The sequence below is a fragment of the Antechinus flavipes genome, chromosome 3 (assembly GCF_016432865.1).
Source record: "Antechinus flavipes isolate AdamAnt ecotype Samford, QLD, Australia chromosome 3, AdamAnt_v2, whole genome shotgun sequence".
Taxonomy (NCBI): Eukaryota; Metazoa; Chordata; class Mammalia; order Dasyuromorphia; family Dasyuridae; genus Antechinus; species Antechinus flavipes.
Window position 1 is genome coordinate 246,401,115 of NC_067400.1, and position 15,558 is coordinate 246,416,672.

The following is a 15,558-nucleotide window of genomic DNA, read 5'->3' on the forward strand; positions in this document are numbered from 1 at the left end:
AGAACAAGTAATTCAAATGTTATGCAACTCTTTGCAATAATAAGGAAATCAAACATGTTTCTAATCTATTTCTATGATAAAATATGTTCTTGATCTCTAAACCAGGGAGAGACAAAGCAGAGAAACTCACATCTCCTAAACTAACAAAATTTAAGGGAGCAGATAGATATAATTCTAGCCCAGTATCCTTTCATTTTAAAAAGAGTAGAGCAACTGACTCTACCCCACCTTCCTGCTTCCCTTTCCCTCCCTTGAAGAAAGGTAAGGGGAAGAACAGGCTAAAAATGTGTATTATGCCTCCTTTCGAGCCACACAACAAAAACCCCACCATGCTATATGCAAGGGACAGCACAGGTTTTTCATGATATATGGGGCTCACTACAAATTCAAAGGAAGATGAATAGCATGTTCATAACCTTTGATCCAGAAATTCCACTAATACATATATACCCTAAAGAAGTCATTTTTTAAAAGGATCCATATATATCAAAATATTTATGGCATTACTTTTTGTTATAGTAAACAACTGAAAACAAAGTTCATTCCTATCAACTGGACATGTCTAAATAAATTATGGTCTATAGGTTTGATGGAATGTTATTGTGCTGTAAAAAAAAGAATGAATGGGGGCAGCTAGATGGTGCAGTGGATAGAGTACTTCTGAAGTCAAGAGGACCTGAGTTCAAATCTGATCTTGAACACTTAACACTTCCTAGCTGTGTGACCCTGGACAAGTCACTTAACCCTAATTGCCTCAGGAAAAAAAAATGAATATAATGAATACCCAGAAACTTAGGAAAACATATAAAGTAATACAAAGTAAAGTAAGCAGAATACGGAAAATGGTACATACAATGACTTCAGAATGTAAATGAAAATTATAACCACCACAAAATAAAGATATATGAGAAAACACCTTCCCTTCTGCTTTATAGAGGTCCATAGATGTGGAACATTGCATATAATGATCAATTTTTTCAATAAATTAGTTGGCTTTGTTCAATAAATTAGTTGTATTAGTGTCCCTGTTTTCCCACATCCCTTCCATCATTCCACATTATCTTTCTCTGTCATTCTAGCCAATCTGACAGGTGTGTAGTGGTATCTCAGAGTTGTCTTAATTTGCATTTCTCTGACTAATAATGACTTGGAGCATTTTTTCATATGGCTAGAAATAGTTTCAATTTCTTCGCCTAAGAATTGTCTGTCCATATCCTTTGACCATTTATCAATTGGAGAATGGCTTGATTTCTTATAAATTAGAGTCAATTCCTAGTATATAATTAAATAATAATATTAATGTAATCTGAAGAAGTACTTCTCAAAGGAAGAAATCCAAGCTATCAACAGACATACAAAAAAATTACTCCACATCACTAATAATTAGAAAGATGCAAATTAAAACAACTCTGAGGTTCCATCTAATACCTAGGAAATTGTCAAAAAATTACAACCAAAAAAAAAAAAAGCAAAATAATAATTCTTAGAAGGGCTGATGGAGGACAAGCACAATAATATACTATTGGTGAATTCTGCCATTTTGCAAATTACGCCCAAAGAACCTGAACTTGCATACCCAGGTTATTTTTATAACCCAAGCTTATACCCTAAAGTCATCAAAAAAAGAAAAAAAAGATCCATATGTAAAAATATTTCTGGCAGGATTTTTTTTAGTTTTGTTTTGTGTGTTTTGTTATATATGCATTATATGAATGTAATAAAATATTACACTATAAAAAATGAAGAAAAACCTGAGAGACAAACCTAAGATGACAGGTATAAACTGAAGAGAATGAAGTGAGAACTAGGGGAATGAGTTCTAGAGTAACCACAGTCCTTGCAATATCTTCTAACTCCAGAACTCTACTGAAACTGTTCTTTCAAAAGTCACCAGTAATCTCTTAATTGCTAAATTCAATAATATTTTTGCAGTTAATCTTTATCTTTCAACACTGTTAACCACCACCCACTGCTTCTGAATGATCTTTATTTCCTTGACTTTGATGACACTGTTCTCACCTTGTTCTCCTCCCACTTGTCTAATGACTCATCTTTGCTAGTTCTTTATTATTTCATCCTCATCTTACTCTTTAAATATAGGTCTTCTTTTCACTTTGCTCTATACCCCTTTCCTTTGAAGGTCTTACCTAATGAGCTACTTATAGTGGTTAAATTATCACCTCTAGGAAGGCGATTGCCAAATCTCTCTGTAAAACCCTAATCTTTCCCATGAACCCAAGTACCACTCCCTGATATATATGTCTACCTTAGACTGGCACCTCAAATTCAACACATCCAAAACTAAAGGAGAATCTTTAATCCTAAACTGGCTCCACTTAAGTTTCTCATTTTAATGACATCACCATCTTCACAGAATTTGAAAGTTAGAAGGGACCTTTGTGGCTTTCTAATTCAATCCATATACCAAAGGAATTCCCACTATAATATATCTAATAGATGGCCATATAGCTTTGACGTCACTCACCATCTTTCAAAGTAAACTTTTGAATACCTATAATTATTCGATAGTTATTTTTTCCCTAACATTGTATTTAAGCATATTAATAAAACCTAGCTTTTCCTTACATCTACAATTTCTGCACTGAGGTAAATCTATCTCAGCAGCAGTTACCTACCACATGAACTCAAAGAAGAGATATTTTTCCCATAATAATAGAAATGAACAATTTTTATGTAGACCCCAGTTGGTTGGCTTTATGCACTGAAGGAATCATTAGAAGACTTTCCAAAATAGTTTTCTTATTTGAGAAAAAGGCAATGCCATGTTAATCCTAGCATCCAAAAATCTATAGGAAAGCTGCAAGTAACTTGGAAACTCAATGTGAACCAGTTTCCGTTCAAAATGGAAGCCTGGTCTTTCTTTTGTTTGGGGGGTAAGGAAAGAGGCAGAAAAGAGTGTGGCTGAAAGGGAGGAATGATTCAGTCTTGCCAGTTTTAAAGATATAGTCAAAGACCATCTCACCCACACTGTAGGAAATGCAATGGGCTCCACTTTAAGCAAACAGCATGTTCAAAAGGCCCCTCAAGGACACTCACATACTAGAACTGAACATATACAGCAGCCCAGGTTACATATAACAAAAAATTAAGTCTGGACCCCATACAGCAAGTTCCTTATATGAAAAAAATTGTTATAATATTAATAAGAGACATTAATTCTGATATATATATATGTACATATATATATATATATCACAAAGTTGACTGTCCTTGATCTTATCTCATCTTCAAACCTAACAAAATTATTACTGGTCCAAAGTTAGACTAATTCATGCTTGTAAAAATAGGTCCTAGAGATGTGAAAATCCAATAGGGAAAAGATATTTGTAAAGACCATACTCAAATAGTTGGAAACAAAGATTGGGTAGCTCCAAAAGGAGAGAAAAGGTATAATCTGTGTCCAAAAGTTCAAATAAAGGCAACATTTTCAGATCAAACTTGATCTGAATACCACTAATGTGACTCAAATAGCTCTGTGACTAACTACAGAGCTTATTGGTTTATAACACATAGTACAAATCAAAGCCAGAATCCAAGCCTTTGCATAAGGAAGTGGCTAATTTCCTTTGCCTGTTTAGCATTATGTAATGTCTTTGGGTATATGCTTGTTTTATGATTTATAGCAACATTACATCAGCACAGTACGCTGACTTGATGAGTGACTGAATGAATGAAAAAGCACTCATAAATGCTTTAATAAGTACTTACTATGTAGAAATCACTGTGTTTTGATATAGGAGGGTCAAGGGAAGGAGATTGCTTAAGTGGTTTCTGCTTGAAATCAGGGAACTTTTTTATACTTTAGCACTAAAAAAAAAGAATGATCTTCACCTTCGAGGTTACTTGTATTTGGTACAAGACTGAATCCATTATGTAAAAGGGGAAAGGGGAAGAGTAAAAAGTAGATTCTTAAATTTTAGAACTGGTATCCCAATGGCTTTGATGATCTGTACTAATACAAACCCTTGAGATTTATACTATTGAAATCTCAGAGAAAACAGAGGGACTTGAAAAATTATAAGAATTACAGATTTAAAACTGAAAAGGCATATCTCGTTCAATCTCTTCATTTTATAGATGAGTAGTTTGGTGCCTAGGGTTTAAATAACTTATCCAAGGTCATACAGATAGCAAGCAGACGAACCAGGCTTTGAAGCCAGATCCTCTAACTCTTTCTAACTTTCTTCCTAAAACACACCACCTCCAGAATATAATATCATCACAATAGCGTTCCCTCAGGGCACAGTCTTAAGGTGACACAATGATTTAACCATTGAAGAGTTTCACTAAAGATTGCTGGTATTACGGGAGTATTAGAGCCAACAAAACCATCAAATGTATGTTTTCCACATTGCCCAAGGATAATCTGCTTTATAATGTGGCAAGTTCCTTGGATCCATCATATCCAATTGACAATACTTTTTTTTTTTTAATTTTCAAAACTTGCATGGATAGTTTTTCAACATTAACCCTTGCAAAACCTTGTGTCTCGATTTTCCCCTCCTTCTTTCTTCCCTTCCCCTAGATGGCAAGTAGTCCAATATAAGGTAAATATGGTAGAAATATATGTTAAATCCAATATGTGCATACACATTTATACAATTATCGTGCCATACAGGAAAAATCAAATCAAACCAGTTAAAAAGAGAGAGAGAGAGAGAGAGAGAGAGAGAGAGAGAGAGAGAGAAGCAAAATAAAATGCAAGCAAACAACAAAAAGAGTGTTCCCACAGTATTCTCTCTGGGTGTAAATGGCTCTCTTCATCAAAAGATCCAAGTTGACAATACTTTTCAAATAAATATTAATTTTTTAAAGGAGTGAACTTGGGCTATAAAACTGTACTAGGTTTGCATCATAAAAAAATCAAAGGAAAAGGAAAAAAACTTATATGTACAAAAATCTTTATAGCAGCTCATTTTGTGGTGACAAAGAATTGGAAACAAAGGGAATGTACATTAATTGAGAAATGGCTGAACAAGTTGTGGTATATGATTGTGAGGGAATACTTTTGTGACAAGAGAGGTGATTTCAGAAAAACTGCAAACTGAAGTGAGTAGAAACAGAAGATCATTGTACACATTAATAACAATATTGTGATGATAATCAACTGAAAAACTTAGCTACTCTGAACAATATAATGATCCAAGACAATTGTGAAGGACTCATGATGAAGAATGCTATCTGCTTCCAGAAAAATAACTGATGAACGTGAATACAAATTGAAGTATAATTTTTTCACTTTATTTTTCTTGCTTTTTTAATAACATGGCTACTATGGAAATGTTTTGCATGATTTCATATGTCTAATTGATATAAAATGGTTTCCTCAATAGATGGGAGAGAAACTAGAGGGTGAGAGAAAATTTGAAATTCAAAATTTTTTTATATTAAAAATAAACAAATAATGATTTTTTTAATATAAAAATAAAAAAGTACACTCCCAGAGTCCCTTACACTCAGGGAAGTTCAGAGACATTATTTTAGGAGAGATATTAGATAGTACTAGTATGATGACTACCTTTGACAAATTCTCACTGACATTAAAATGTTCTTAATTTTTCATATTATGGGAACCATTGATCATGTATTTAAAGAGCAACTTGCAGTTAACAATGCTGAAAACATTGGATAAATTAAATTGATCTAGTAGAAGCCAGTATATCCTAAAATATGTATTACCAAAGGCCATAATATGGCAGCTGCTCTCATACCAGTAATATAATAAACTTAAAGGCATTCTCCAAGGTACCTCAGAGAGAGAATAGTGATGTTCTAAAGGTACATGCAATGCAAAATTGTACATGTTCTCAAGTTTAACTTTATTGCAAACTACTATAGTCTAGATAGATAAATAGATAGGTAGATAGATAGTCTACTATAATTGCGTATAAGATGCAAATATTTTCCCAGTTCTCTACTCACTTTCAAAGAGCTCTGTACTAACTTCAACAACCATATAAATGACTATGTAGCATGTGAGTAGACGAGGTCTATTGTTTAGACTTAGAATTATTTACACAGACCAAACACTTAACCCATGATCTGAGCCATCACAGGTGAGACAATTAGTAGATTCAGGCAACGCTACCACATAATCTCTTCAATTTTAATTTTATTTAATGTATTTAATTATTTACCACATATAATGCACTGTGGACAACCAAGCTTCCCAACATTGCTTTCTATCTTAGTGATGACACCAGATGGCAGTAGTTATCAAGTTTTAGACTGTGAATGCTCTTATCATTCATTAATTTATGAAATAATCCTGCCTACTTTGGAGGGAATATTCTTTTAAATAGTTAGAACAACTTCTGACTGAAATTGCCAGCCAATTTCAAAAGCCAGCTTCGACTGCAGTCTGAGTGAATTACTAATAATTACCCCAACACAGAGAGCTCCTATAAATCACCCAAGAATACCATTTGACTATATACCACTAGTGATACATTTTTTAGAGATAGTTCCTTAAAGCCACTCCTTTCTTGTATTTTATGTCACAGCCTGCTATTTTTCTTTTTATTTGTGTGTTATTAGTGACTATTTTAATGTTATCTTTATAAATACATAGCATCTTGGCTTTTAGTTTCTATAACCTAATAATGGTAAGAACATCTAGGCCCATCAATCCTGAAATATCCTTCATTGTCACGCCACAGGCCATAAGTTATATATATTGGTACAGCCCTAGAAGCTGCTTGTGAACCATTTTGAAAAACATGCAATTCCTTTGGCCTGTCCGAAATGTCTTAGAGATATATGAACACCAGGAAGCATTTTAGCTTCCCTGATTGTACATGTCACTTGAACATGGAAATGTATACTTCATTAAATTCAGAGTGCCATCATAGATTGCTTTAAAAAAAAAAAAAAGCAAATATTTAGACTATCAAGATCCTGGAACAAGTTGAGAGGCGCCTAAATCCTTAGCCAAAAGGGTAAGTTTGAGTCGTTTCCTCTTTTGCCATTTAATAGGTCAAGGATTTGACTTTAGAATATGCCTAGTATACACTGCCTGGTTTGAATTCAATTAGAGGCTTAGTGAGACTAGTTCCAGACATGAATAATGGAGAGGCTTCCTGCCACCTCTTTAGAACACTTGTAATACTAAATCATGACATCAAAAATGTTCAAGCAGACTATCTCTCTTATTCTCTTTCATGGCACATTTCAGGTGAGAAGAAAGAATTGCTATGAGTCTCAAGTATGAATTTTGAATCCTTTATTTTTTTTTGTTTCTGATAAATTACTAACTTTGTGAAATCCTTATGGTCTGCAGAAAAGATTTTCCTGCGGGCCTAAAAATGCCAAGTAATAACTCTACAAGCTTAATTGTGATTAAAAATCCCTTATGTGTTTGGAGGATACCTAATCCTGTTTTCTTTTTTTTTTTTTTTAATTAGCTTGCTTGTCCTATTATTAGATCAGTTTTGAATGTAATTTGGATTGCCCTTGCAGTGACAAATACCCATTAGGGAAACTCTGGGTGCCCTTTTTATAAAAGGGTCCAGAAGAATTTTATTTGAATCTCTTGTCTACAGTATAAGGATACTAAAGAAGTTTTATCTAAGTCCCAGCTGAGTAACCTTATATTGTAAAAGAATGATGGAAGAGTTTTTAACCAAGGTGGTTTGGTTTTTTCAGTTAAGGACAACAGGTGACTTTCAATCAATCCCAGTTCCCTAATTATGTATGGAAAATCTCACATACTCTGAGCTTTGTGGTGACTAGGCATTTCCTTTAAGAATGGAGACTTGATTTTTCTTTTTTCTTCACTTTGTTTTTGTAAGCACTCAAATGGGTGATAATCTGTGAGAGCTTTACAAAATGATATCTGCTTACAAAGTTGCATCATAATGCGTTAGAAGTATAGAAGAACATTAATTTCTGAATTTAGATATGAATTGCCCTTGAGGTTCTTTACTGTTAGGATCAGAAAAAGACAATGTTTCAATCTTCTCAGAGAAATTAATTAATCCACTTGGCAAAGAATGAAGTACCTCAAGCCATTAGATAAAAATCAGATGATGAACTGTATTGAAGTTGGTTGAAAGAATTAGATACACTTTTGGACCTATGGACATATCAGAGAAGAATTCTACAAAGTGCTTTGAAAATTAAACTTGGAATAACATTCTATATCAAGAGAAGGTCAAAATGGGTTCATAATTTAGACAAAAAGATTGATACTTTAAGCAAATTGGAAGAACAAACAATAGTCCACCTCTCAGATTTGTAAAGAAGGAAGAAATTTGTGGCCAAAGAAGAATTAGAGTACAATATGGAGTGCAAAGTGAATAATTGTGATTATATTAAGTTTTGTACAAACAAAACCAATGCAAACAAAATTAGTAGGAAAGCAATAAACTGGGGGGAAAAATTTACATCCAAGAGTTCTGACAAAGGCCTCATTTCTAAAATATATAGAGAATTGACTCGAATTTATAAGAATACAAGCTACTCTCCAATTGATAAATGGTCAAAGGATATGAAAAGACAATTTGCAGATGACAAAATTAAAGCCATTTCTAGTCATATGAAAAAATGCTCTAAATTACTGTTGATCAGGAAATGCAAATTAAGACAACTCTAAGGTACCACTACACATCTCTCAAAATGGCTAAGGTGACAGGAAAAGATAATGATGACTGTTGGAAGGGATGTGGGAAAACTGGGAAACTAATACGTTGTTGGTAGTTGTGAACTGATCCAACCATTCTGGAGAGTAATATGGAAGTCTGCCCAAAGGACCAAACTCTGATCCAGCAGTGTTTCTACTGGGTTTGTATCACAAAGAGATCATAAAGGAAGGAAAGAACTCACATGTACAAAAATGTTTATAGCAGCCCTTGTTGTAGTGGCAAGGAACTAAAAACAGTAGAAATTGAGGAATGTTGAATAAGTTCTGGTATATAAATGTTATAGAATATTATTATTCTATAAGAAATGATCAACAGACTGATTTCAGAACATGAATTGATTCTGAGTGAAGTGAGTAGAATCAAGAAAACAGTGTAGACAGCAACAGCAAGATTGTGTAATGATCAACTATGACAGACTTGTCTCTTTTCGACAACGAGGTGATTCAGGCCAGTTCCAATGGTCTTGTGATGGAGAGAGTCATCTGAATCCAGAGAGGACTGTGGGTACTGAATGTGGATGGATCACAACGTAGTATTTTTACTTTTTTGTTATTTGCTTGCATTTTGTTTTCTTTCTCATTTTTTTTCTTTTTAATCCGATTTTTCTTGTGCAGCATGATCATTCTGGAAATATGTATAGAAAAATTGTACATATTCAACATATATTGGATTACTTGCTCCTCTAGAGGAGGAGGTAGGGAAAAGGAAGGGAGAAAAAAAATTTCCAGCACAAGGGTTTTTTGGGTTCTTTTTTTGTTTTGTTTTGTTACTGAGGCAATTAGGGTCACATAGCTAGGAAGTGTTAAATGTCTAAGGCTAGGTTGTCCTAACTTCAGGGCTGGTGCTCTATCCACTGCACCACCTAGCTGACCTAAAATGTTTTGTTTTGTTTTGTTTTTGCTGAGGCAATTGGGGTTATGTGACTTGTCCAGGTTCTTACACTTAGGACTTGTTAAGTGTCTGAGACTGGATTTGAACTAACTGGGTAACCCTGTATTCTAAAAGAATCATGGAAGAATTTTTACCCAAAGTGATTCCAATTAGGGGAGAGGGAATATTATGAACTTTTGTTAAAATTAAGTTTGGGGAGTATTTTGAGGAGTTATACTTTTACACTTAAAAGAGCACCATATTATTCCTTCCCCATATTCTGCTGTCTTCATAGAGACTGGAACAAGTATGTATTGTATGTATTACTATACATACACTGGAATCTGGGGGAGGAACAACCAGAAACCCCAAGAAATGAAGCTTCTGAGAACATAGCGTCTTCAGGACACACAGAACTGCAGTGTCAGGACTCTGACTCTTGGATCCCGCAGAGAACTATACATTGCTCAGTATGCCTGCATGATGGGTTAGCCCAAATTGAAAGGAAAAGAAATTAAGTAGCACACTTCCTACTTGTTCAGTAGCAGGTTCATTTCCAAACACAAATTTGGTTTAGAATTAAGAGTCCTCAAACTTTTTAAATAGGGGGCCAGTTCACTGTCCCTCACAGTGTTGGAGGGCTGGACTATAGTAAAAACGAAAACTTTGTTTTGTGGGCCTTTAAATAAAGAAACTTCATAGCCTTGAGTGAGGGGGATAAAAGTCCTCAGCTGCTGCATTTGGCCCATGGGCCGTAGTTTGAGGATCCCTGATACTTTCATCAGCAGCTTGGGCATTTGAGTGGACCAACAGAATACAACTTGTCCTTATAGGATAGTTGGTCTGAAAAATCTGTAGGCCTTTCTGAGTACAACATTATGGGATCATGTGCATTACTGGGTGTTAGCTTTCAGGGACCTTCTGCGGCTTAAGAGTATTACTGTATGGAGAGAGGTTTTGTGTGTTCAACCTAGGCTAGGTAGAGGAAATTGAGTTAAGTTTTAATCAGTCTACTGTAGAATTGGAGTAATTCTATCAAATTTAGTGTATTTAGCTAGGAGCAGAACTGGAGTGGAAAGGAGAATGATAAGGGATATTTTAACACTATGATAAGTATAAAGGGTGAAATGGTTTTGGTCAAAAGGTTTGTTCCTAATAAATGCTAAAATCTAATCCTGAAATGAAGAATGTTATTTAAAGAAAAATAATTCTAAAAGCAGCAGGAAAAAAAATAAACTGATAGTGTTTTAATAATCTTATTTTTGGAGAAAATAGCTTCAATGTCATATACTATTCCTAAAGAATTCTTAGACTAAAACATTGAAATAATTTGTAGTAATTTTTATAAATATGAAAGCAAATTCATTTTCTAGGAGATAGACCTATATAAGTTTAAGCTTACACCAAATGACAATCTTTTCCATAAATTAAATCTAATTCTGGAATTTCTTGGTAGAAATTTTGCTTATAAAATTTATATCATGGGGCAGCTAGGTGGCGTAGTGGCTAGAGAACCAGCTCTGAAGTCGAGGACCTGAGTTAAAATCTGATCTCAAACATGTAACACTTCTTAGGTGTGTGTGGCCCTGGGCAAGTTACCTAACCCCAATTGCGAAAAGGAAAGGGAAAGGAAACAAGGAGAGAGAGAGGAAACAAGGAGAGGGAGAAGAAACAAGGAGAGGGAGAGGAAACAAGAGAGGAGAGGAAACAAGGAGAGGGAGAGGAAACAAGGAGAGGGAGAAGAGAGGAGAGGAGAGGGAAAGGAGAAAAGAGGGAGAGGAGAGGAGAGGGAGAGGAGAGAAAGAAAATTTTTATCATTTCATCCTAGGATGTTCTTTTTCTGGTTCTATAGAAAGCAAAAAAAAATCGAAATCAATTTCAACATTAAGAAATGTAAATGAAAGTTTTTGAATCTAAAATCAGATGAAGAATTTTCACAATGTAAACTTGGTTTGTTCACAAAATGAATTTAATATTTTTAGAATTTTTTAATTCATTGGGTTCTTTGTATTTTGAATTTTAAAAAAGAAAAAAAAATCCCAAAACCTAAACTAGTTTCCCTCAACAAAAAGCAAAATTCTGGAACTAACAATAGGGTACCAAGATAGGTAAATTAATAATTCAGGGTTGCAGATTTGTAAGGAGTTTTTACAGCTTTCTTAGAGAGTAACACTTTTAAAATATGACATCAAATTTTGGTTGCTCACTGGTCATTGAGACAGTTTCATTTTCGCTTTTTCAAAATGACAGTACAAAAGAGAAGTGAAAGTCTGAATAATAAGGTACATGAGAATCACAATGAAATATTCATTTGTACCTCAGGAAGCCACAGGGGTATTTCCAAGCTGATGTCATTCATAGAAAGAATGTCATCTGTTGATATGAGGTCAAAAAAATTTACCCTAAATCAAATGGGAAATTTAGAATACATATGGGTTATTCCCAGCTAATGAAGTTTGGTTTTTATAAAAATGTAAGAGGATTTTATTAAAATTGATCTAGATCTCAAATAGTTCACTTTATATTAATTTTAGCTGGCACTAAAACTATCTTTGAATTATGTTTCTTAATTCTATTCATTAAGGGCTACATTATACATAGTATGGTGTTAAACATTAGGTTAATTTTATTTGAAGAAATGTTACACAAGAAAACTGTTCGGTTCTGCACACATATCTAGGATATATTGTAACCTATTCAACATGTAAAGGACTGCTTGCCATCTGGGGGAGGGGGTGGAGGGAGGAAGGGGAAAAAATTGGAACAGAAGTGAATGCAAGGGATAATGCTGTAAAAAATTACCCTGGCATGGGTTCTATCAATAAAAAGTTATTAAAGAAAAAAAAAGAAAAAAGAAATGTTACAGATTCATGTAGAGTTGTTGTTTTACTTAAAATGTTCAAATACAGGAAAAATATGTGTTTTCCTATAGTCATTTTTCACTCTCTACTTTTAGAAAATAACAATTTATAACAAAAATTGAAACTCTCAGTCAAAATTACAACCACCTATTTTAAGTCTCCCCTAAATCCATTCTGTTTTACTTTTAATTTGAATTCTTTCATGTTGGGGGGGGGGGGAGGAAGAAAATCTTTTTTTATATTTCCTTCTTTAAAATGTAATAGGATTTTTATCCTAGATTTGTTATTTTTGATCTCTGCCTTCAAACATCATAAGAACTCAAATAGAATCCTAGGTTCATAAAAATCAAACGTTGATAAGAAAAACAAATGTTTCTTTAAAAATACTTTCTTTAGGAGCTAGGAGTTACCTTATAAGATCCTGTTGCCTAACCCTTCCTTTGACAAGAGATTAAGTGATTTGTTGTCTTAATTTTTAATCTGAGTCTTTTTCCATATCACTTTTTTATTCATTTTGCTTTTGTTGCTGTTGTTTTTTATTCAGTTTCCCACAATTTTACCCTCTTCCCAGTGGGTTAAGTAAACGATATCCATAATATATAACCAGCAAATAGTTCTACCAAACAGAATGCATTGCTTATTTTAATTCTATCTAGTGCAGTGGTTCTCAAACTCTTTTTCTCAGTATCTTTACAGTATTAACTATTGAGAATATGTCTAGTTTTTGTTTATATGGGTTACATTATAGATATTTATCATAAATAGGAAAAAAAACTAATTTTGAATTCCAGACCCTCTGAAAGGATTTCAGAGACCCTCCAGGATTCACTGCACCACACTTTGAGAACCAGAGGCTAGAATTTCTAGCCTTTTTGACTTAGACTCTTTCTTTTTTCTCCTTTCTGGGCCAATTATTAATACCTATCAAGCTCAAAGTTATTTTCTCCTTTTATCTATCCCATAAATACTGGCAGTTAGTTAGTATTTATCATAAAGTGGAAGAAAGATTGACAATCCCATACTTGCTCTTGAACTGTCATTTATTTCTTCACTCTATTAATGACTCCAGTTTCTAAGGCTCCGTTGCAAGTTAGGAATTTGTGAACTTGATTTACTGATGGCTAATTAATTGAAATATTATCTTATTTGTCCATCAGAAGATTTTGAGAGCTTCCAAAACCTAAGTAGAACAGGCTGGAAATAAAGAAGAAATGTAGAGATGGCACATAACATCTCTTTGACTAATAGAATGGTAGAGGTTCTCCCATCCTATTTTTCTTTCCTCTTCTTTTCTCTTCCTCCTGATTCCTTTCTTTCTAAGGTTGATCCTTCTATTTGCATTCTTGATCTGACCTCTTCTTACCTCTTTTGAATATTGTTCCATCAAGAGCCTTTCTTTCAGTCAACAAGTCACAATATTTAATAAATTACACTTACTATGTATTAAGTGCGTGGCATACAAATATAAACTTCATACCCCAATAAATTCCTTGCCTCAAAGTAACTTATACTATAATGAAAAACAACACATAAAAAATAGCTAAAAAGCAGAATGGGACATGGTGGCAAAATCTGAGGATAATGATGGCAAAGTCTGGAGAGTGAAACAAAGTTAATTTTGTTTCTTCCTCAAAATGGACATTCTAGGAAGAATGACACTGCTTTCCTGATTTTCTACCCACCTATTTGACCTCTTAGTCTTCTTCACTGGATTTCCATCCAGGTCACTTTTACTAATTCTAGGTGTCCCCCAGAATTCTATCCTGAACCTTTTCTCTTCTCTTTCTCTGTTATTTCACTTGGTGATTCCATCACTTCCCATGGAATCCCACATTCCTCCTGACCTCCATTTTCAAAACTCTAAATGTTTATTGAACAGATGAAATTGGATATCTCAGGGACATCATAGACTATATATGTCCAAAACTAAATTCATTGTCTCTCACCAAAAGCTCTCTTTCCTCTCTTAATAATTTCTCTATTATTGTGGAAGGTACCATCACCTTGTCACTTACTCATGCTCACAATCTAGATATCATCTTAGATTCCTTACTTTCTTTCACTCTCCTATAACTAATTAGTTGTTAAATTTTGTACTTACCTTCAAAACATTTTTCTTATAACCCTCTTCTCTCCACTGACATTGCTATTACCCTGGTACAGACTCTCATAACTTCACAATTGCCCTTCTGCAATAGCTTGCTGGTTGGCCCCCCCTTTCCCAAGTTTCTTCCCCATTACAATCCATCCTTCACATAAGTTTCACCATGTAATAATACACACCTCCCATTCCCCATTTCAATCAACTTCAGTAGTTCTATTGATTTCAGGAACAAATCTATTCATTTGCCTGAATCAGTAAGAGATATTTATGAAAAACTGGGCATCCTTGAACCCTAAAGATATTTGGTGATTGCTTAGCAAATGGTTTTTGACTGATTATAGTCTAGTCTGCAAAGATAAAGATTTGAGAAATATACTAGATGATCACTATAATTTGGGGCAAATATTCTCACTGAGAAGACTCATACCTTTACCAAGAAGAGTTGTTGATGGAAAGGACCAGGATGGATTTTTCCCTCTTTATTTCTTATCTGAAAAAATGGCAGGCCTCAGACCAATCAAGCACTACAACTAAAGCTGAAACTGGAGGGATTGGAGACAATTGTCCAATAAGTTCAGGTGAAATCAAGCTCAAGGAGGAAACACTCCCCTCCCCCCACAATAAAAACATAGAGAAACTACAAAATGATTAAAAGTGTAGTCAGAGGCAGCCACCATGAGAATAGGTACCAATATTCTTAGAAGCTTTGTGAGCAGCTCAGGAACAAGGAGTGAAAACATTAGAGCAGATGTTGATGCCAAAGGAATAATTCTGTTTCTCTTTTTTCCTTTTCATCTCTCTCTTGGAAGCTGAAGACTTTTTCGTTGACAAGAGGAAAGGATTTTTAACCTTTATTTTAATGTTTACTTTATCTTTATAAAATGTTCATCAAAGACATTTGCTAAATATGTATTGTATCTAGGATATACTGTAACATATCTAACATATATAGGACTGCTTGCCATCTTGAGAAGGGGGTGGAGGGAGGGAGGGGAAAAATCGAAACATAAGCGAGTGCAAGAGATAATGTTGTAAAATATTACCCTGGCATGGATTCTGT